The 17,464-nt window shown below is 37.9% G+C and overlaps 1 non-coding gene across 1 annotated transcript; it reads right to left on the reverse strand.

Moving 5' to 3' along the window:
- Nucleotides 1-14,657: 14,657 nt before the first annotated feature.
- On the reverse strand, nt 14,658-14,765 carry LOC148549369 (small nucleolar RNA R71). Its single transcript, XR_015897631.1, has one exon. It is a non-coding gene; the product is annotated as a small nucleolar RNA R71 (small nucleolar RNA).
- Nucleotides 14,766-17,464: the final 2,699 nt, after the last annotated feature.

Consider the following 17,464-nt stretch of genomic DNA (forward strand, 5'->3'; position numbering starts at 1 on the left):
ATTATAATTGATATCCTGACTAAGAATTACAAAATAATCATAGATTGCTTCAAGCCAACAATCTCCGTGGGATTCGACCCTTACTCACGTAAGGTATTACTTGGATGACCCAGTGCACTTGCTGGTTAGTGGTACGAGTTGTGAAAAGTGTGATTTATAATTCGTGCACCAACTTCTCAGTATTTGGAGACTCATTCAGCTCCTGTCTTGATCATCTAACACTTGTTCTGAAAAGGTGCCAAGAGACTAACCTGGTTTTAAACTGGGAAAAATGTCACTTTATAGTGACTGAAGGAATTATCCTTGGGCATAAAATTTCGAACAAAGGAATAGAGGTGGATCAAGCTAAGGTAGAGGTAATTGAAAAATTATCACCACCTGCCAATGTAAAGGCAATCAAAAGCTTTCTGGGACATGCAGGATTCTACAGGAGGTTTATAAAGGATTTTTCAAAAATTGCAAAACCTCTGAGTAATCTGCTAGCTGCTGATACACCATTTGTCTTTGACATAGAGTCTCTGCAGTCGTTTGAAACTCTGAAAGCTAAGTTGGTCACAGCACTAATCATCTCTGCACCAGACTGGACATTACCATTCGAACTAATGTGTGATGCCAGTGACCATGCCATTGGTGCAGTATTGGGACAGAGGCATAACAAGCTTCTGCACGTCATTTACTATGCTAGCCGTGTTTTAAATGATGCACAGAAGAATTACACAACCACAGAAAAGGAGCTGCTTGCAGTGGTTTATGCCATTGACAAGTTTAAATCCTATTTAGTAGGATCAAAAGTGATTGTGTACACTGACCATGCTGCTCTTAAATATCTACTCACAAAACAGGATTCAAAACCCAGGCTCATAAGATGGGTGTTGCTTCTGCAAGAGTTTGATATAGAAATAAGAGACAGAAAAGAGACAGAGAACCAGGTAGCTGATCACCTGTCCCGGATAGAACCAGTAGCAGAGGCGTCCCTCTCTCCTACTGAGATCTCTGAGACCTTTCCGGATGAGCAACTCTTTGCCATTCAGGAGGTACCATAGTTTGCAAACATTGCAAACTATAAGGCTATGAGATTCATACCCAAGGAGTACAGCAGACAGCAAATGAAAAAATTAATTTCTGATGCGAAGTACTACTTGTGGGATGAGCCATATCTATTTAAAAGATGTGCAGACGGAGTAATCCGTAGATGTGTACCTAGAAAAGAGGCGCAGAAGATCTTATAGCACTGCCATGGATCACAATATGGAGGACATTTCAGAGGTGAGCGAACAGCTACCAAGGTCCTCCAATGTGGCTTCTACTGGCCTACTCTCTATAGAGATTTCTGAGAGTTTGTGCGTAACTATGACAGTTGCCAGAGAGCCGGTAACCTGCCTCATGGTTATGCCATGCCTCAACAAGGGATCTTAGAGATTGAATTGTTTGATGTATGGGTATTGACTTCATGAGACCTTTCCCACTATCATACTCAAACACTTACATTATGGTGGCAGTAGACTATGTATCTAAATGGGTAGAGGCAAACGCCACACCCACTAATGATACTAAGACAGTGCTGAAGTTCCTCCAGAAGCATATCTTCAGCAGATTTGGTGTCCCTAGAATACTAATCAGTGATGGAGGGACTCATTTCTGCAATAAACAGCTTGACTCTGCTCTGATCTGATATGGAATTAACCACAAAGTGGCAACTCCATATCATCCACAGACAAATGGGCAGGCTGAAGTCTCAAATAGAGAACTAAAACGAATCCTGGAATGGACTGTAAGTACCTATAGAAAGGATTGGGCAAGGAGTCTGGATGATGCTCTATGGGCATACAGAACTGCATTCAAAACTCCTATAGGGACCTCTCCATACCAGCTTGTGTATAGAAAAGCCTGTCACCTGCTAGTGGAACTAGAACACAAGGCCTACTGGGCAACCAGATTCCTAAACCTTGATGCCAAGTTAGCTGGAGAGAAAAGATTGCTCCAGTTGAATGAGCTAGAGGAATTCAGACTCAATGCTTTCGAAAATACAAAAATTTACAAAGAGAAAGCAAAAAGGCAGCATGACAAGAAACTGTCATCTAGAGTCTTTGAGCCAGGACAGAAGGTTCTGCTGTTTAACTCTAGGCTCAGATTATTCCCTGGGAAATTAAAATCCCGGTGGAGGGGACCATATGTGATTACAAGTGTGTCACCATATGGGTATGTAGAGCTTCAGGATATTGACTCTGATAAAAAGTTCATTGTTAATGGATAGAGAGTCAAGCATTATCTTGAAAGCAATGTTGAGCAAGAATGCTCAAAACTGAGACTAGATTAAAGCTCAGTAAAGTCCAGCTAAAGACAATAAAGAAGCGCTTACTGGGAGGCAACCCAGCCAGTAGTAGAGTTTATTTGTTATTTAAATAATAATTATAGGAGTTTGATATAAATTATCTTCAAGGTTAATTATCAATTGCAGGAGTTCACAGAGTTACTGAAGGATTTAGAGCATAAAGCAGAGAAAAGGAGCTCACTGGCACGAAAATGCCAGTAAGGGGTATTTTGGACGTTAAACGCCAGAATGGGCACCATTCTGGGCGTTTAATGCCAGTAAAGATACCATTCTGGGCGTTCAACGACAGAGTTGCAGCATCCTGGGCGTTTAGAAAAATACCCAGTGATAAAGGATTTCTGGTATTTAACGCCAGCCAAGGTACCTGGCTGGGCATTAAACGCCCACAATGGACAACATATGGGCGTTTAACGCCAGAAAGGGCAGGGAGAGGATATTTTATTTCCACTTCAAATTTTTTCAAACTTTCATATTTTAACTCATAATTTTTTGCATAAACATGTTACAAACCTTCATCAATCACACTCAATTTCAAAAATTTAATAATCTTCTAAATCCCTTTTCAATTTTCTTTCAAATCCTCTCCAAATATTTTTCAAAAACTCATTTATCTTTTCAATTCCTTTCCAAATCTTTTCCAACTCATCATATTTTTAATTTTTAGATGCATCAACAATTTTTAAGATTTCACTTCTTTATATCTTTTTCATATCTTTTGAATTTTAAAATTTCATCTTTTTCATATAATGATTCATCTTTTTTCCAATCATATCTTCCTATCATATCTTTTTCAAAATTTTTGAAACCCCACCCCTCCACTTTTAAATACACGTTCGGCCATCCCCATACCTCCACCATTCGAATTTGTCTCACCTCTATTCTTCTCTCTTCCTTTCTTTTTCTTGAGGACAAGCAAACCTCTAAGTTTGGTGTATTTTTGTGATCACTGAGCAAAACTTCACCAAGATCATGACCCCTAAAGGAAAACAAACCACTCCAAGAGGCAAGAAAGAGAACAATCCAAAACCATTTGGAATCAAGAAAGGTTCTTAACCAAAGAACATGCAGACCATTATCACAAAATAATGGGTTTGAGGTCAGTGATCCCGAAAGTTAAGTTCGATCTGAAAGAAGATGAATATCCGGAGATCCAAGAACAGATTCAAAACAGAGGTTGGGAAATCCTAGCCAATCCTAAGACAAAGGTTGGAAGAAACATGGTTTAGGAATTCTACTCAAATCTGTGGCTGACAGATAAGCAGAGAATAACTGGAACCGCCTTTCATACCTTTCGAACTATGGTCAGATGAAGGATTATTTACTTCCACCTGGACAAAATAAGAGAGGTCTTCAAACTACCTCAACTACAAGATAATCCAGAATCCTTTAATAGGAGAATGGTGAGGGTAGATAAGGGGTTGGACCAAGTTCTAGAGGACATATGCCTCCCTGGAACTAAATGGATAACCAACACAAAAGATGTCCCAAACCAACTCAAGAGAGGAGATCTCAAACCAGTCGCTAGGGGCTGGTTGGACTTCATTGGGTGTTCTATACTGCCCACTAGTAACCGCTCTGAGGTCACTGTCAAAAGAGCAGTAATGATTCATTGCATTATGCTGGGAAATGAAGTGGAGATTCATCATCTGATTTCTTGTGAGATCTATACAATTGCAAATAAGAACTCCATTGAAGCCAAATTGGCTTACCCAAACTTAATCTCTCTGCTATGTAAAGATGCTGGGGTAAAGATGGGAGTAGATGAGTTCATCCCAGTTGAGCACCCAATCACCAAGAAATCAATGGAAGGACAACAAGTGCAAGATAACTCCATCAAAAGGAGGGCACAAGAGTTCCTCCCAGAAATCCCTCAAATTGGCTACTGGATCCGCTTGGAGAAATGTTATTGATAATCTGAAAAATCATAAAATTGATTCTTGAAGCAAGAAAAAACAGTGAATAGAAAAACCATTCAAAAAAAAAGAGAGAAGAAAGAGAAGAGAAAAGCAAACAGAAAAATCCAATAACACTTTAAACCAAAAGGCAAGGGTAAAAAGGATCCAAGGCTTTGAGCATTAATGGATAAGAGGGCCCACAGGAATAAAATCCTGGCCTAAGCGGCTAAACCAAGCTGTCCCTAACCATGTGCTTGTGGCGTGAAGGTGCCAAGTGAAAAACTTGAGACTGAGTGGTTAAAGTCGTGGTCCAAAGCAAAAACAGTGTGCTTAAGAGCTCTGGACACCTCTAACTGGGGACTTTAGCAAAGCTGAGTCACAATCTGAACAGGTTCACCCAGTTATGTGTCTGTGGCATTTATGTATCCGGTGGTAATACCGGAAGACAAAGTGCTTAGGGTCATGGCCAAGACTCATAAAGTAACTGTGTTCAAGAATCAACATACTGAACTAAGATAATCAATAACACTATCTGAATTCTGAGTTCCTATAGATGCCAATCATTCTGAGCTTCAAAGGATAAAGTGAAATGCCAAAACTGTTCAGAAGCAAAAAACTACTAGTCCCGCTCATCTAATTGGAACTAAGTTTCATTGATAAATTGGAATTTGTAGTATATTCTCTTCTTTTTATGCTATTTGATTTTCAGTTGCTTAGGGACAAGCAACAATTTAAGTTTGGTGTTGTGATGAGCGGATAATTTATACGCTTTTTGGCATTATTTTTAGGTAGTTTTTAGTAGGATCTAGCTACTTTTTAGTATATTTTTTTTAGTTTTTAAGCAAAATTTAATTTCTGGACTTTACTATGAGTTTGTGTGTTTTTCTGTGATTTCAGGTATTTTCTAGTTGAAATTGAGGGACCTGAGTAAAAATCTAATTCAGAGGCTGAAAAAGGACTGCAGATGCTGTTGGATTCTGATCTCCCTGCATTCGAAATAGATTTTCTGGAGCTACAGAAGCCCAATTGGTGCGCTCTCAATTGCGTTGGAAAGTAGACATCCTGGGCTTTCCAGAAATATATAATAGTCCATACTTTGTCCAAGATTTGGTAGCGCAAATTAGCGTTTAAATGCCAGCTCATTACCCTTTTCTGGCGTTAAACGCCAGAACTGGCATAAAATTTGGAGTTGAACGCCCAAACTGGCATAAAAGCTGGAGTTCAATGCTAGAAAGAGCCTATGCACGTCGAAGCTTCAGTGCTCAGCCCAAACACATACCAAGTGGGCCTCGGAAGTGGATTTCTATACTATCTATCTTAGCTTACTCATTTTCTGTAAACCTAGGTCACTGGTTCATTATAAAAACCACTTTTAGAGATTCATTTGTAACCTCATGACATTTTTACATCAGAACTTGTATTTTCTACGGCATGAGTCTCTAAACCCCATGGTTGGGGGTGAGGAGCTCTGCTGTGTCTCGATGGATTAATGCAATTACTACTGTTTTTCATTCAATCACGCTTGTTTCTATTCTAAGATATCCACTCGCACTTCAACAAGATGAATGTGATGATCTGTGACACTCATCACCATTCTCAACCTATGAACGCGTGCCTGACAACTACTATCGTTCTACCTTAGATTGAGTGTGTATCTCTTTGATTCCTGGTTCACGCGTTTGATTGCATCTCCTGACAACAGAGCATTCAAATTTGTGAGACCAGAGTCTTCGTGGTATAAGCTAGAATTAACTGGCAGCATTCTTGAAATCCGGAAAGTCTAAACCTTGTTTGTGGTATTCCGAGTAGGATCTGGGACGGGATGACTGTGACGAGCTTCAAACTCGCGAGTGTTGGGCGTAGTGACAGACACAAAATGATAAATGGATCCTATTCTAACATGAGTGAGAATTGACAGATGATTAGTCGTGCGGTGACAGCGCATTTGGACCATTTTCACTGAGAGGACGGATGGTAGCCATTGACAACGGTGATCCACCAACATACAGCTTGCCATGGAAGGAGCCTTGCGTGTGTGAAGAAGAAGACAGTAGGAAAGCAGAGATTCAGAAGACAGAGTATCTCCAAAACCTCAACCTATTCTCCATTACTGCATAACAAGTATTATTTATTTTATGTTATTTATTCTTCATAAACCCAACCATTTTTATTACTAATTTCCTGACTAAGAGTCACAAAATAACTATAGCTTGCTTCAAGCCGACAATCTCTGTGGGATCGACCCTTACTCACGTAAGGTATTATTTGGACGACCCAGTGCACTTGCTGGTTAGTGGTACGAGTTGTGAAAAGTGTGATTTACAATTTCGTGCACCAGTTATCCTCTAACATCGAAAGGAAAGTTAAGAGGGCATAATTGATTTCAATCCACAATTCTAGCCAACTCACTAATTTAATTTAGTGAAAGACTAGCGTTAGTGGAAACCAATCCAACTAATGATCCTAAATTAACAATCGAGATTGGACATTAACAACTCAAGGGTCCCCAGTTACTCAACCCCCAAGCCAAGAAGAAAAATCTACTCCATAATCACGGTAAATATTCTATCAAACACTTGGTGAGCAAGAAAAAAGAACATCATGCAATTAAGAAAATTAGGCACAATTAAATCTACCCACTACTAATTGGTGAGCAAGAAAAAAGAACATCATGCAATTAAGAAAATTAGGCACAATTAAATCTACCCACTACTAATTATCAATAATAACAACTCAAATAACACATATAGATCATGAAAACCTCAATGCATTAATGGAGATTCAAGATTAACAAGGTTCACAAACTAACAAACTAAGAGAAAATAACTAGCAAGATTTTCAAGTGAAATTAGACTAGAAAAATTATAATCAAGATAACCAAACTACAATTAAACAAGATCTAATGCAAGAATTAGAATAAAAGATGATCAAAGGACACTAAAACCTAGAGAGTAGGGAGATTTTCTCTCTCTAGAAAAACTAAGAACAAAAACTAGCTAAAAATTAATTGTTATGTGTGAATCCTTTAGTGTCTCCATCCCCCATTCAGTTTTTGGCCCCCTTCCCTTCAGAATTCAGTTGATTTGTGCCCAAGAAATTGCTAGCACATGCGTTTCTAAGTAAATCACATGCTTCATGTCATGTGTACACGCAAGTTGAGTTATCCGCGGGTCATGCGTACACATGAGTCATGCATACGTATGAGTGCCAAATCCTCAAATCTTCAATTCTTCATGAGTCTTCCACTTTTGCATGCTTCCATTCTATCTTCCAATCTATCTTTGCTCTATAGAACCTGAAATCACTCAACAAATGCATCACGGCATCGAATGGTAATAGAAGAGAATAAAAAATTAATATTTTTAAGGCTTAGAAATCATGTTTTAAACTCTTAAGCATAAGTGAGGAAGAAATCATAAAAGCATGCAATTTGGTGAATAAGTGTGAAAAGAATTGATAAAATTCACTCATCTCAATCCAAAATAAACCATAAAATTGTGGTTTATCACTCATTCCCTAGTAGGTCGGACACTTTGTACTAACATTTTTTCAATTTGCAGCCAACTTTTCGTCACCCGACCTCTGTATCCCGATGTCATTTTTTTATCAAAATAAGGTCATTTGTTGCGAAGTTTTTTCTGATGACTTTCTTTTTGTACCTTGTGGACATCCTTTGTTTCAACGCTTCCTCCCTTACCCGAGCTTGTTCCCAAATTTTTGGCAAGAGGTCGAGCTCTTCTTTCTGAGCTTGGATGTTTCCTACTTTATTGTAGAATTTTACCCTTGAACTTTCTTCGGTGACTTCTATGGGGATCCTGGCTTCTATTCCATAAGCAATTCGGAATGGATATTCCCCGTTGTAGAATGAGAAGTTGTCCAATATGTCCAAGGGACGTGGAGGAGTTCTTCTACCTAAGCTCCTTTCGCATCTTGGAGCCTTCTTTTGAGCCTGCCAGTATATGACTTTCTTTGCAATTTCTGTTTGTCCATTGGCTTGAGCATGCTCTACCGATGTGAATCGATGGTTTATCTTAAGGCTTGCCACCAAGCTTCTAAAGGTTAAATCAGTGAACTGAGTACCATTGTCTGTATTGATGGAGTATGGGACTCCGAATCAGGTGATAATATTTTTGAAGAGAAATTTTTTACTTCTTTGAGCTGTGATAGATGCAAAAGGTTATGCCTCAATCCACTTAGTGAAGTAGTCAATCCCTACTATGAGATATTTTACCAGCCCGAGTGCTTGAGAAAATTAGGGGTGGGCATGGTTTGGATTTTGAAAAATCCAAACTCCATCCACTTTAGAACCTGTTTTGTGGTTCATGAAACCAAACTGGAACTGAATTAAAAAGAGAAACCAGTTCTAAACCGGTTTGGAAAAATAAAATCGGTTTCAAACCGATTTTAATATTTAAATACAATTTTATATATAAACTGGTTTTAAATACGATTTTTTAATATTCAAATTTAAAATCCGTATTTTTTCAGAAAATCCAGTTTTAAAACCAGTTGTTAGAAATCCAATTTCTAAAACCCGACTTTTTAACCAAAAATCCAATTTTAAAACCAGTTTTTAGAAATCTAATATTCAAACCATAATTTTTTTTAAAAGTAAAATTAATACTAAAGTCTTTTTAAACTATATAGGTTCATTATAACTAGAATTTGGTTCTTTATAAATCTAATGACAATAGCTAATCTATATAACATTTAATCATTCTCAAAACATCAAAAGAATACCATTGAAAAATCTCCCTAAAACAACCACCCCAAAATATCAAAAGATGCCAACAAAAGCATCAAACAACCACAACCCTGGAGGAAAATATATCTGTATATAAAGCAAGGTACATCATTCAAACATAGTCTTCTATATGAGGCACTCTGCATCAAAAAATATAAAAAACAAGATTAAAAATGAAAAACATAATCGAAAAAAAGGGGAAAATGCAAGAAAAGTAATGCTTAAAAATAATTGCAGCTTAATATTACTCCAAGTACTTGGTAGACTCAAATGTAATCCGAATTCAGTCAAATGAACAAACTAACAAAGATCCAAAGCCAAGGAACACAAACAAGCCATCACTTATTTCGGAGAAATAAAGTTAATAAAACAAAGTTAATGTATGACTATGACCCCAACACCTTTGTCATTTTGTTAAGTGCAAAGCCAAAAATTTGTGAACTATGAAAGACTCCCAAGGACATAAAAGGGGTCTCAACAATGCAAATAAATCTGGGGTTGAAAAAAAATTAAATTAAAAAGGAAAAAGCTAAAAAAGGTGGGTGCCCAAATAAAGTAATTAAAAAAAGAAGTTGAGATATTTATTGTGAGATATGATTGCTTGATGATTGATTACATTTGAAGGGGAATGTTGCAATTCAAAGATGGGTCTCCAAGAGAAGATTGTGACGTTAGTACTCCTCACTGTCAAAACACAAGCTCAATAACCTTAAAAACATGTATTTAACCTATATCATACCCAAGATCCCTACAAACCATAAATGACACTTATATGACACATATATAGAACCATCACCTTTCTAACCGAATCCTAAAATCTTAACCTACTATACTTTCATTTTACCAAAAAAATATCATAAACTACCCTACCAAAACAGCCTTATCTATCTCACATACTAAAATTTGTTGCTAATTACTATGAAATAAACTAGAAACAGTAGCCAATGCTATTAACAGTAGAATAAAAATAATTCAAAGTAAAAAACTAGAAACAACAATACTATTAACAACAGAACAGAAACAAAAGCCAATGCAAATCTCCAAAAATCTTTCTGTATTTGGGTAATTTCAATCTCAAATACCACACACTCAGGAAAAATTTCAAAGTGCATTGCATTCTAGATTCATAGAATTCATCAAGAGGCAGAAATCAATGTGCATTCTAGTTTCACAAATCAAGTTCATATTAATAGTGAATGCGTGAATTGAAGCTCATTTGTTGGATAGTTATGTATCATCAAAGATTAACTATCGCCAAATGGCTTCGTTTACATAAGATTATTTCTCGTGAGAATCAATCAATCAAATATGTATGACATTATTTACCAGCACCAATCAACTTATTAAGTAATTATCAACTAATTGTAAAGAAATTATCAACTAATTAAAAAAATTAGATACGAAAGAAAGAAGCATGACCAGAGGCAAATGGTACTGACCCTGTGACCCAAAGGCAAGAAGCACGAGCAGAGACAAATGGAAAGTAAAAAAACTGGAAGCTCGCACCTGTGACGGTGAGTGATGAGCGGATAATTTATACGCTTTTTGGCATTGTTTTTAGTATGTTTTTTGTAGGATCTAGTTACTTTTAGGGATGTTTTCATTAGTTTTTATGTTAAATTCACATTTCTGGACTTTACTATGAGTTTGTGTGTTTTTCTGTGATTTCAGGTATTTTCTGGCTGAAATTGAGGGACTTGAGCAGAAATCAGATTCAGAGGTTGAAAAAGGACTGCTGATGGTGTTGGATTCTGACCTCCCTACACTCAAAGTGGATTTTCTGGAGCTACAGAACTCGAAATGGCGCGCTTTCAATTGTGTTGGAAAGTAGACATCCAGGGCTTTCCAGAAATATATAATAGTCCATACTTTGGCCAAGAATTGACGACGTAAACTGGCGTTTAACGCCAGCCTTCTGCCCAAATCTGGCGTCCAGCGCCAGAAAAGGATCCAAAACCAGAGTTGAACGCCCAAACTGGCACAGAAACTGGCGTTCAACTCCACAAATGGCCTCTACACGTGCTACACTTAAGCTCAGCCCAAACACACACCAAGTGGGCCCCGGAAGTGGATTTATGCATCAATTACTTACTCATGTAAACCCTAGTGACTAGTTTATTATAAATAGGACCTTTTACTATTGTATTAATCATCTTTTGATCATCTTAGGATCTTAGGATCATCTTTGAACGCATTGTTCTTAGATCAAGGGGGCTGGCCATCTCGGCCATGCCTGGACCTTCACTTATGTATTTTCAACGGTAGAGTTTCTACACTCCATAGATTAAGGTGTGGAGCTCTGCTGTTCCTCAAAGATTAATGCAAAGTACTACTGTTTTCTATTCAATTCTTCTTATTTCGCTTCTAAGATATCCATTCGCACCCAAGAACATGATGAAGGTGATGATTATGTGTGACGCTCATCATCCTTCTCCCTTATGAACGCGTGCCTGACAAACACTTCCGTTCTACATGAAATAAGCTAGAATGAATATCTCTTAGATCTCCTAACCGGAATCTTCGTGGCGTAAGCTAGAATGATGGCGGCATTCAAGAGAATCCGGAAAGTCTAAACCTTGTCTGTGGTATTCCGAGTAGGATTCAATGACTGAATGACTGTGACGAGCTTCAAACTCGCGAGTGCTGGGCGTTAGTGACAGACGCAAAAGGAGGGTGAATCCTATTCCAGCATGATCGAGAACCGACAGATGATTGGCCGTGCTGTGACAGAGCATGTGAGCATATCTTTCACTGAGAGGAGGGGATGTAGCCACTGACAACGGTGATGCCCTTGCATAAAGCCAGCCTTGGAAAGGAGTGAGACTGATTGGATAAAGATAGCAGGAAAGCAGAGGTTCCGAGGAACGAGAAGCATCTCCATTCGTCTATCTAAAATTCCTACCAATGATTTACATAAGTATCTCTATCCCTATTCTATCAATTAATATTCGAAAACCACTTAACCATTTATATCTGCCTGACTGAGATTTACAAGGTGACCATAGCTTGCTTCATACCAACAATCTCCGTGGGATTCGACCCTTACTCACGTAAGGTATTACTTGGACGACCCAGTGCACTTGCTGGTTAGTTGTATCGAAGTTGTGACAAATTATGAGTGTGTAATCACGATTACGCGCACCAAGTTGCTCACGTTGCCAGGGATTGTTCGAGCCTGGACATCACAATTTCGTGCATCAAGTTTTTGGCGCCGTTGCCGGGGACTGTTTGAGTTTGGACAACTGACGGTTCATCTTGTTGCTCAGATTAGGTAATTTTCTTTTTGTTTTCTTTTCAAAAAATTTTCAAAAATCTCTCATCTGTTTTCGAAAAAAAAAATTTGTTTTCAAAAATAAATTATTCTATGGCTTTAGAATTTTTAAGAATGAATTCTAGTGTTTCATGAAGCATGTGAAGCCTGGCTGGCTGTAAAGCCATGTCTAAATTCTTTTGGACTGAGGCTTCCAACCATCAGCTCTTACACGACTGTAGGGTATGTCAGGCATGTCATGTCTGAATTACATGCTGAAGCTTGGCTGGCCATTGGCCATGTCTAGTGTTTTGGACTGGAGCTTTCATTGAAAGCTTAGCTGGCTAGTGAGCCATGTCTAATTCCTGGACTGAAGCTTTAGACTAAGAATGCAAGATTCCTGGAATTCATATTAAAAATTTTGGAATCCTTATTTTTCTTTTTCAATTAATTTTTCGAAAAATATAAAATAAAAATCCAAAAAAAATTAGAAAATCATAAAAATCAAAAATATTTTTCTGTTTCTTGTTTGAGTCTTGAGTCACATCATAAGTTTGGTGTCACTTGCATATGCATCTTGTATTTTTTGAAAATTTCATGCATTCATAGTGTTCTTCATGATCTTCAAGTTGTTCTTGGTAAGTCTTCTTGTTTGATCTTGATGATTTTTTTGTTTTGTGTCTTTTCTTGTTTTTCATGTGCATTCTTGAATTCTTAGTGTCTAAGCATTAAAGAATTCTAAGTTTGGTGTCTTGCATGTTTTCTTTGCATTAAAAATTTTTCAAAAATATGTTCTTGATGTTCATCATGATCTTCATAGTGTTCTTGGTGTTCATCTTGACATTCATAGCATTCTTGCATGCATCACATGTTTTGATCTAAAAATTTCATGCACTGCATCTTTTTTGTGTTTTTCTCTCTCATCATAAAAATTCAAAAATCAAAAAAATATCTTCCCATTTTTCTCTCATCAAATTCGAAAATTTGAGTTGACTTTTTCAAAAATTTTTAAAAAATCAAGTTGTTGCCAATGAGTCAAATCAAATTTTCAATTTGAAAATCTTATCTTTTTCAAAATCTTTTTCAAAAATCAAATCTTTTTCAAAATTCTTAGTTATTTTCGAAAATTCCAAAAATATTTTTCAAAAATCTTTTTCTTATTTTTCCATCAAATTTTCGAAAATAACTTAGTCAATTAATGTTTTGGTTCAAAAATTTGAAGTTTGTTACTTGCTTGTTAAGAAAGATTCAAACTTTAAGTTCTAGAATCATATCTTGTGATTTCTTATGAATCAAGTCATTAATTGAGATTTTTAAAAATCAAATCTTTTTCAAAAACTAATTTCTATCATATCTTTTCAAAAATATCTTCTCATCTTATCTTTTTCAAAAACATCTTTTCAAAATATCTCTTCTAACTTCCTAACTTCTTATCTTTTCAAAATTTGTTTCAACTAACTAACTAACTTTTTGTTTGTTTCTTAACTTTTTCAAAACTACCTAACTAACTCTCTCTCTCTCATTTTCGAAAATATCTTCCCCCTTTTTGAAAAATTTCTTTTTAATTAACTAAATTATTTTTATTTTTATTTTTGATTTCAAAAAAAAAAATTTTCGAAAAAAAAAAATACTAACATTTTTTTCAAAAACCAATTTTCAAAAATCACTAACTCTTTTTCAAAATAATTTTCGAAAATTATTCCTCCCCCATCTCATTCTATTTATTCATTCAAATCCTAACATCTCATCTCACATCTCTTCCATTCGTACAGTTGCATTTCTTCCTTTACATCACATTCTTTGTCTCCCCCTCTTTTCTTCCACTCACAAAGGGATCCCTATACTGTGGTATAAAGGATCCCTATTATTATTATCATTTTTCTGTCCATTCTTCCTTGTCATATGAGCAGGAGCAAGGATAAGAACATTCTTGTGGAAGCAGATCCAGAACCTGAAAGGACTCTGAAGAGAAAATTAAGAGAAGCTAAAATACAACAATCCAGAGATAACCTTTCAGAAATTTTCGAACAGGCAGAGGAGATGGCAGCCGAAAATAATAATAATGCAAGGAAGATGCTTGGTGACTTTACTGCACCTAATTCCAATTTACATGGAAGAAGCATCTCCATTCCTGCCATTGGAGCAAACAACTTTGAGCTGAAACCTCAATTAGTTTCTCTGATGCAGCAGAACTGCAAGTTTCATGGACTTCCATCTGAAGATCCTTTTCAGTTCTTAACTGAATTCTTGCAGATATGTGATACTGTTAAGACTAATGGAATAGATCCTAAAGTCTACAGGCTCATGCTTTTCCCTTTTGCTGTAAGAGACAGAGCTAGATTATGGTTGGATTCTCAACCTAAAGACAGCCTGAACTCTTGGGATAAGCTGGTCACGGCTTTCTTAGCCAAGTACTTTCCTCCTCAAAAGCTGAGCAAGCTTAGAGCTGATGTTCAAACCTTCAGACAGAAAGAAGGTGAATCCCTCTATGAAGCTTGGGAAAGATACAAACAGTTGACTAAAAAGTGTCCTTCTGACATGCTTTCAGAATGGACCATCCTGGATATATTCTATGATGGTTTATCTGAGCTATCAAAGATGTCACTGGACACTTCTGCAGGTGGATCCATTCACCTAAAGAAAACGCCTGCAGAAGCTCAAGAACTCATTGACATGGTTGCTAATAACCAGTTCATGTACACTTCTGAAAGGAATCCTGTGAGTAATGGGACGCCTATGAAGAAGGGAGTTCTTGAGGTTGATACTCTGAATGCCATATTGGCTCAGAATAAAATATTGACTCAGCAAGTCAATATGATCTCTCAGAGTCTGCATGGAATGCAAGCTGCATCCAACAGTACTCAAGAAGCATCTTCTGAAGAAGAAGCTTATGATCCTGAGAACCCTGCAATAGCAGAGGTAAATTACTTAGGTGAACCTTATGGAAACACCTATAACTCAACATGGAGAAATCATCCAAATTTCTCATGGAAGGATCAAAAGCCCCAACAAGGCTTTAATAATGGTGGAAGAAACAGGTTTAGCAATAGCAAGCCTTTTCCATCATCAACTCAGCAACAGACAGAGAACTCTGAACAAAATGCTTCTAATTTAGCAAATCTAGTCTCTGATCTATCTAAGGCCACTGTAAGTTTCATGAATGAAACAAGGTCTTCCATTAGAAATCTGGAAGCACAAGTGGGCCAGCTGAGTAAAAGAATCACTGAAATCCCTCCTAGTACTCTCCCAAGCAATACAGAAGAGAACCCAAAAGGAGAGTGCAAGGCCATTGACATAAGCGCCATGGCCGAACCTGTAAGGGAAGGAGAGGACGTGAATCCCAAGGAGGAAGACCTCCTGGGACGTCCAGTGATCAATAAGGAGCTTCCCTCTGAGGAACCAAAGGAATTTGAGACTCATCTAGAGACCATAGAGATTCCATTGAACCTCCTTATGCCCTTCATGAGCTCTAATGAGTATTCCTCTTCTGAAGAGAATGAGGATGTCACTGAAGAGCAAACTGCCAAGTTTCTTGGTGCAATCATGAAGCTGAATGCCAAATTATTTGGCATTGATGCTTGGGAAGTTGAACCTCCCTTGTTCATCAATGAACTAAGTGATCTGGATCAACTGACATTGCCTCAGAAGAGACAGGATCCTGGAAAGTTCATAATCCCTTGTACCATAGGCACCATGATCTTTAAGGCTCTGTGTGACCTTGGTTCAGGGATAAACCTCATGCCCCTCTCTGTAATAGAGAAACTGGGAATCTATGGGGTGCAAGCTGCTAAAATCTCATTAGAGATGGCAGACAGTTCAAGAAAACAGGCTTATGGACAAGTAGAGGACGTTTTAGTAAAGGTTGAGGGCCTTTACATCCCTGCTGATTTCATAGTCCTGGATACTGGAAAGGAAGAGGATGAATCCATCATCCTAGGAAGACCTTTCCTGGCCATAGCAAGAGCTGTGATTGATGTTGACAGAGGTGAAATAGTCCTTCAATGGAATGAGAACTCCCTTGTATTCAAAACTCAAGGATCTCCCTCTGCAACCATGGAGAGGAAGCAGGAAAAGCTTCTCTCCAAGCAGAGTCAACCAGAGCCCCCACAGTCAAACTCTAAGTTTGGTGTTGGAAGGCCACAACCAAACTCTAAGTTTGGTGTTGAACTCCCATATCCAAACTCTAAGTTTGGTGTTGGAGAGTCTCAACAAAGCTCTGCACATCTGTGAGGCTCCATGAGAGCCCACTGTCAAGCTATTGACATTAAAGAAGCGCTTGTTGGGAGGCAACCCAATGTTTATCTAATTCTTATTTTTATTGTTTTTCATGTTTTCTTAGGTTCATGATCATATGGAGTCACAAAATAAACAAAAAAAAATCAAAAACGGAATCAAAAACAGCAAAAGAAAAATCACACCCTGGAGGAGCATCTGTCTGGCGTTCAAATGCCAGAACAGAGTATAATTCTGGCGCTGAACGCCCAGAATGGGAGCATCCTGGCGCTGAACGCCCAGAACAAGCATGGTTCTGGCGTTCAACGCCAGAAATGGCAGCAAAGGGGCGTTGAACGCCCAAAATGGGCACCAACCTGGCGCTGAACGCCCAGAGTTGTGTGCAAAGGCATTTTGCATGCTTAAATTGGTGCAGGGATGTAAATGCCTTGACACCCCAAGATCTGTGGACCCCACAGGACCCCCACCTACCTTCACTCACTCTCTTCTCTCTTCTCAATCATCCTCTATTCCCAATAAACACTCATCCCTTCTGTCTTCCATTTACCACTCACACCCATACACCCACTTACCTTCAAAAATTCAACATCTCTTCCCCACCCAATCCCACCCATATGGCCGAATATACACCTCCCTCCATCTCCTCCATACCTTCTTCTTCTTCTCTTATTCTTTCTTCTTTTGCTCGAGGGCGAGCAACATTCTAAGTTTGGTGTGGTAAAAGCATAGCTTTTTTGTTTTTTCCATAACCATTGATGTCACCTAAGGCCAGAGAAACCTCTAGAAAGAGGAAAGGGAAGACAAAAGCTTCCATCAAGGGTCTATAGCTCAGTGGTAGAACATTTGACTGCAAATCAAGAGATCCCTGAGATACCTCAGGGGATACATTTTCTTCCACACAATTATTGGAAGCAACTAAGGGTGGAACATCAAGAGCACTCCATCATCCTTCATGAAATCAGAGAATATCTAAAAGCAATGAAGGAGGAGCAACAAAGACAAGGAAGAGA

The sequence above is a fragment of the Arachis ipaensis genome, chromosome B8 (assembly GCF_059453495.1).
Source record: "Arachis ipaensis isolate K30076 ecotype BB chromosome B8, ASM5945349v1, whole genome shotgun sequence".
In the NCBI taxonomy this organism is placed as follows: domain Eukaryota; kingdom Viridiplantae; phylum Streptophyta; class Magnoliopsida; order Fabales; family Fabaceae; genus Arachis; species Arachis ipaensis.